Here is a 7,066-nt window from a genome sequence, read left to right as displayed (position 1 = left end):
GCCACTAAGCGCTCAAATATACAAGGATCAACCACAGCTCCATGTGGACAACCCGATGAAGAGCGTAGCATGAAAGAAATACTAGAGACTCCAGTGGACAAGGCAGAGAATGATTTCGTACTAGAACAAGTGGAAGAAGCTGTCATTGTTCAAGAAGAAGGGTTGGTTGAAGATCTAGGCGATGCTGAACTTCCTTGGGAATCCAGAATTGAGGAAAACTCCGTCCAGGATGCTACAGTTGATGCTAAGGAAGATACTGTACAATCTCCAAGGCAAGTCATTTATGAGGAATCAGATGGAATAATCCAAGAAGCAAAAATGATGATATTCACAAGTCTAGCTCTCTTGGTGATGAACTTGCATCCGCAAGTGAATTCTCTGAAATCAAAGAATCTTCCCCAAGTGAATATGAAGATGATGCAGAGGTGGATTTCTCTCAACCTCCAATCTATTACTCAAGTGATGAGGAAGACACGAAAGACTTTGACCAGGACACATATACAATTGAAGATCTTTGGAAAGAAGTGGAAGAATTCACAGAAGAGCACAAGGAAACAGAACTTGCAGAACCACCAAAAACACCTATCCCAAGGCCATTACCACCCAATACAAGCTTCAAGTGGGTACAATCCTTAACTTATAACTTCACTTATTCACTTGAATATAGTTTGCTCGAAACAGATGGCCAGCTTAGAGCTCTCTGCGGCTTTAAGAGTAAGAGGGAAATGGCTCGTACTCAGAGCTGCTGCACAAGGTTCAATAAGGTTCCACGCTTCACCTCAAAGTACACGGATTGGTATCATGCTCAATTGCATGGACCATAGAGAACCTTTGGTCCCCACGGTGAGGTTCTACTTTTTATCCCGCTCGAATGGAAACTTACAAATCAAAACGGAGGCGGATCTAAAAACACAGCTTGGGATCATGGATTATATTCTGACATTCGTCATCCCGGGAGGCTGAATATCTGTTTGAAGTTGCTCAGAAGCTTTACATGTCTTGTTTGGGACCCCGGAGGCTATTGGCATTGATAAACCACTATTTTTTAGTTTATATTGTGTTGAATTGCGTGGTTTTGTCATGATCCTTACCCACTTATTCATCAATTTAGCATGCATTTAGATTTCCTTCCTGAATTTATTACATGTTTGAAAATTGCTTCCTAGAGACTTTAATTATTTAATTTTAATTCTCCTTTATTCTATTCGATGCCATAATCTGTGTGTCAAGTGTTTCAGGCTTTATAGGGCATGAATGAGACGGAGATTGGAGAGGAAGCTAGCAAAAATGGAAGGAACACAAGAATTTGAGGAGATAACCAGCGAAAAGTGACGCGGTCGCATGGCTCACGCGACCGCACGAAGGAGCGCAAATCGCTGTGACGCGGCCGCATGGCTTGCGCGGCCGTGCGGATTGGAAAGCACAAGCAACGCGGTAGCGTGGACGACGCGAACGCGTGAAGAGGAAAAAGCGCCAGCGACGCGTCCACATGGACGACGCGATCGCGTGACATGCGCGATCTGCATAAACTGCAGAATCTGAAACCAGTGACTTTGGACCCTATTTCGGCCCAGTTTTCGGCCAGGAACAGCAGACTAGAGTTTGAGTTTTTTTAGATCTAGTTTTTCACTCTCTTAGGTTTTTCTCTCTAGTTTTTAGAATTTTAATTTTCAATTTATCTTAGCATTGGAATATTGAGAAGAGTTATTTTCCTCATCAAGACTTCATCACTCTAGTTTGTTCTCTTAACTTGGTTTTATTCTTCCATGTTCTTTGTTATGTTCAATTTTGTCATCCAGATATTTTTATGATTAATTAATGCAAGGATTATTTCTTTTCAAGTTAATTTCCATTCCAATAATCATGTCTTCTTTTAATTCCCTTTCATGTGCCATGGATTCTTTATTTACAATGCGTGAGTAGTTTCATTACTTGATGGGGAGTTGATTAAAAGGAACTCTTGAGTTGGAAGGATTGAAAGAAAAATTTGTAATTGGGTTAAATGTTGGATTGCTATCCTGTCACCGACGCCAATCCCTTTGAACTAAGTGGGTTGCAACTTGTGAACAGATCTGGCATTTCCACTTGTTTGACTTTCTCTTACCTAGTAAGGGATAACCAAACGGAACAACTATTAATTATAAATTAATCTTACAATCACACCATCAATGATAGAGATTCTAACCAATCAATTTCCAGTCAAGGCCTTTTATTTTTATTATTTAAAATTCCTCAATTTAAATCCCAATTTACTTAGCTCAACTCTTTTGGAATATCTGATTAATAAAACAGCACACTTTTCTGCAACTCGTTGGGAGACGACCTGGGACTTAAAACTCCCAGTAATTTTAATTTAAACTTTCTGTGACACATTTCTAAATTGATAGGCAGATTCTCGGTGAGTTGAGAACTATACTTACAACGTAACCATTTTAATAAATTTTTAATTCACCAGCTTCTGCATCTCATCAATTTTTGGCGCCGTTGCCGGGGAGTTGCAATAGAGTGCTTATTTTATTAATTAGAATTTATTTATTTGCATTTTATTTAATTTTGCTACTATGAGCTGCGTGTTTCTTCCGTCAAATGACACGTTCACTTCCTGATCCGCGCTTGCTAATATTCGATCCTGAAATTGAAAGAATAATTTCACGAATAAGGCGAGAACAGCGCAGGTTAGTCCGCTCTGAGGGCGGATCTGAAAGTGAATCTGAGGAAGAAACCAGCCCCCGTTCTACTGATTCAGTTGTTTTACGTGTAGAAAACATGGCAGCTAGAAGAATTACCATTCAGGAGGAAGGAGCTCCTGATTTTACACTGCAACCGTTTCAAGCGCATCATCCAGCGGTAGCTACGGATTTTGAAATAAAGACCGCACTGCTAAATTTGATGCCAAAGTTTCATGGCCTACCTGCTCAAGAGCCTATCAAGCACTTGAGAGATTTCCAGGCAGCCTGTTCTACTGTGAGGCGTGATGGCGCTGATGAAACTTCAATTCTACTGAAAGCTTTTCCGTTCTCTCTTGAGGGAAAAGCAAGAGAGTGGTACTACACTCAACCTCTAGCAAACGTATCCAACTGAGATACACTCAGAAAGGAGTTCCTGGAGAAATTCTTCCCATCTGAAGTTACTGATAAACTGAGGAAGGATATCTCTACAATTGTTTAGGATGACAATGAGACTCTCTTTGAATACTGGGAGCGCTTCAATAATCTTCTGGAAGCATGTCCCCACCACATGATTGACAAGATCGTGCTACTCAGCTATGTCACACAAGGTATGAGGCCCCAAGATAAGACCACATTGGAATGTGCCAGCAATGGGTCTATGAAGAAGTACAAGACCACTGATAAAGCTTGGCAATTGATCAGTGATTTAGCTGAATCTACTCGGAACCACAGACAGAAGCAAGGCCGTTGAAGGGCCGTTCAAGGGCCGTTGCAGAAGTATCTTCTGGCATAGAGACTGTTGCTCTAAATCGAAGCATCTGTGAAATGACCAACCTGCTGAAGCAAATGCAGTTAAATCAACAAGCTCAGCAAACTCAACCGCAGCAAAACCAACAACTAGTCCCACAAAGAATTTGCGGAATTTGTGCTGATTACAGCCATTACACTGATGAATGCCCGCAGCTCCAACAAGAAGACAACATGGTGGCATCCACTCACAACTTCTATGACCGCCCCAACCAAGGGTACAATCAAAGTGGAAATAATAACCATGGATGGCAGGACAATTCAAACCAGAATTGGAGGGACAACAATAATAGGGGAGGCAGAGATAATCAGGAAAATCAGAGGTGGAATAATTACAACAACAGGCAGCAAAATCAACCTTACCGAGCACCTCACCTGAGGCAAAACCATGGACCACCGAACAATCAGCAGCAAACTTCTCAATTTACTCATTCTTCTGTATCTTCTAATGAAGAATTATTACAAGCTTTTGAGAAAAGACAACTGGCCATGGAAAATACCATCGTGAACAGTATTAACGCCAGTCTGAATGGTTTCACCTCTACTCTGCAAGCTTTTATGACACAACTTGGTTCAGCACAAAATTCCAGTAACCAACCTTCAAGTACCACTGGAATCCCCTCTCAACCATTACCCAATCCAAAGGGAGGCATTAATGCCATCACCCTGAGGTCCGGAACCACACTACAGGAGATGAATCAGGAGGAACCAAGCTCACCAGAATACGCCTCAGCTGAAAAGGTGGTAGAAATCGAAGATGTTGAAGAGGAAGAGGATATACAGGACATAGCTGAAGAAGAGATAGCTCAACCACAGGAAGAAGCACAAAAAGGTGCAGGCACCACAGAAAACACTACTCCCATTCCATTTCCACAACTTGCAAGGAAGCCTAGGAAGCAGCTGGAACCTGATCCTAAAATGGTAGAAATATTCAAAAAGGTTGTGGTAACTGTTCCCCTTTTTGATGTTATTCAGCAGGTACCTAAATATGAAAAGTTTCTAAAAGACTTATGTATCTATAAAGACAAAATTAATGAATTAGAAACTATTCCTTTAGGTAGTTCTATATCTGCTTTAATGGGAGGATTACCTGAAAAATGTAGTGATCCAGGTCCTTGCATAGTTAGTTGTACTATTGGTGGTGTAGTAATTTATGATTGCATGTGTGATTTAGGAGCATGTGTCAGTATAATGCCTTTGTCTATATATGATGTTTTAAGGCTCCCTCCCTTAAAAAGGTCGACAGCTCGTTTTGTGTTAGCAGATAAAAGCATTATTACAGTGGCTGGAGTTGCTGAAGATGTTTTGGTGAACATTAAAGGGCTAACATTTCCCACTGATTTTTATATCTTGGTGATGCCCCATAATGATTCAGATAAGCCATCATCAATCCTACTTGGAAGACCATTCCTGAAGACATCAAAATTCAAATTGGATGCTTTTTCAGGGACATACTCCTTTGAAATAGATGGTCGCATAGTAATCTTCAATCTGAATGGAGTCATTGACAACCCCCCAGAAGATCGTTCTATCTTCCAGTGTGATGTCATAGACGAAAGTGTGGCTAAAGTTCAAAAGGAAGAATTTGAAGAGAGGCACACTGGACAAGGTCCAAGTGTGGGGACCCTCTTAACTGACAATGAGGACACTTCGCCATTTTCACAAGCCCCAGATAACCCAAAGCCTAACCATGATCAAAAGTTAGAATTGAAACCTCTCCCTCCACATCTCAAATATGCTTACCTTGAGGATGAGCAGAAGCTTCCGGTTATTATTGCAAGAGAACTGACTTCTCAACAAGAAGAACAGCTACTTGATGTGCTGAGGAAGCATAAGAAGGCAATAGGGTGGAGTTTGGCAGACATAGTGGGAATCAACCCTCAGATATGCGAGCACAGAATATTTTTAGAAGAGGGAGCAAGACCTGTCCGTCAACCACAAAGAAGATTGAATCCTACCATCTTGGAAGTTATCAAAAAGGAAGTGACCAGACTATTGGAAGCCGGTATCATATATCCCATTTCAGACAGTGAATGGGTAAGCCCAGTACAGGTGGTGCCCAAGAAATCTGGAGTCACTACAGTGAAAAATAAGCATGGAGAGCTCATAGCAACTAGAGTTCAGAATGCTTGGAGAGTCTGCATTGATTACAGGCGTCTCAACCAAGCTACTCGTAAGGATACTATCCACTTCCATTCATTGATCAAATGCTGGATCGCCTGTCAGGTAAATCACATTATGGCTTTTTAGATGGTTACACAGGTTATTTCCAGATTCATATAGCTCCTGAAGATCAGGAAAAGACTACTTTTACATGTCCTTTTGGGACCTATGCTTATAAAAGAATGCCATTTGGCTTGTGCAATGCACCAGCTACTTTCCAAAGGTGCATGATGAGTCTTTTCTCTGATCTTATTGAGGACTGTATGGAAGTTTTTATGGACGATTTTAGCGTTTATGGTGATTCTTTTAACCTTTGCTTAGATGGATTATCTAGAGTATTAGATAGATATATTAATACAAACCTTGTATTGAATTTCGAAAAATGCCACTTTATGGTAAAGCAAGGGATTGTATTGGGACATGTGGTATCTAATAATGGCATTTCTGTAGACCCAGCAAAGGTGAATGTTATTTCTAGTTTACCTTACCCCTCTTCTGTGAGGGAAGTCCGTTCGTTCCTTGGCCATGCAGGTTTCTACAGGAGATTTATTAAGGATTTTAGTAAGGTGGCACTTCCCTTATCCAGATTACTACAAAAGGATATTGAGTTCGAGTTCAGTGAGGATCGCAAACAAGCATTTGATAAGCTAAAGACTGCTCTAACTCAAGCTCCAATTGTGAGAGGACCTGACTGGAGCCAGCCATTTGAAATCATGTGAGATGCTTCCAACCATGCAATAGGAGCAGCGTTGGCTTAGCGTGAAGGTAAGAATCCTTTTGTTATTGCCTATGCGTCTAAGACTTTAGACACTGCCCAGTCCAATTATACTACTACTGAGAAAGAACTACTTGCTATTGTTTTTGCTCTGGATAAATTCTGGGCTTATTTACTTGGTATTGGAGTAGTAGTGTATTCGGACCATGCAGCTCTAAAGTATCTATTGGCTAAAAAGAAATCCAAACCAAGACTTATACGTTGGATACTGCTGTTACAAGAATTTGATTTAGAAATCAAGGATAGGAGTGGTAATCAAAATTTAGTTGCAGACCACTTGAGTCGCCTTGAACATATTAAGGATGATTCTACTCCTATAGATGATAATTTTCCTTTTGACAACCTGCAAGCAGTATCTGAGGTAGTCCCTTGGTATGCACCTGTTGCTAATTATTTAGTTAGCCGCACATTTCCTCCACATTTTTCTAAACATCAAAGAGACAAGCTGAAAAGCGAGTCTAAATATTATATATGGGATGACCCATATTTATGGAGATGTGGCGCTGACCAAATAATTAGACGTTGTATACCTCAATCAGAATTCCAGTCTATTTTAGAAGCCTGTCACTCATCTGAGAGTGGAGGACATTTTGGCCCCCAACGAACAGCCAGAAAGATCTTAGACTGTGGATTCTGGTGGCCTACTCTTTTT

This window comes from Arachis stenosperma, chromosome 5 (assembly GCF_014773155.1).
Source record: "Arachis stenosperma cultivar V10309 chromosome 5, arast.V10309.gnm1.PFL2, whole genome shotgun sequence".
NCBI lineage: Eukaryota > Viridiplantae > Streptophyta > Magnoliopsida > Fabales > Fabaceae > Arachis > Arachis stenosperma.
Note: the sequence above shows the minus strand (reverse complement) of the source record.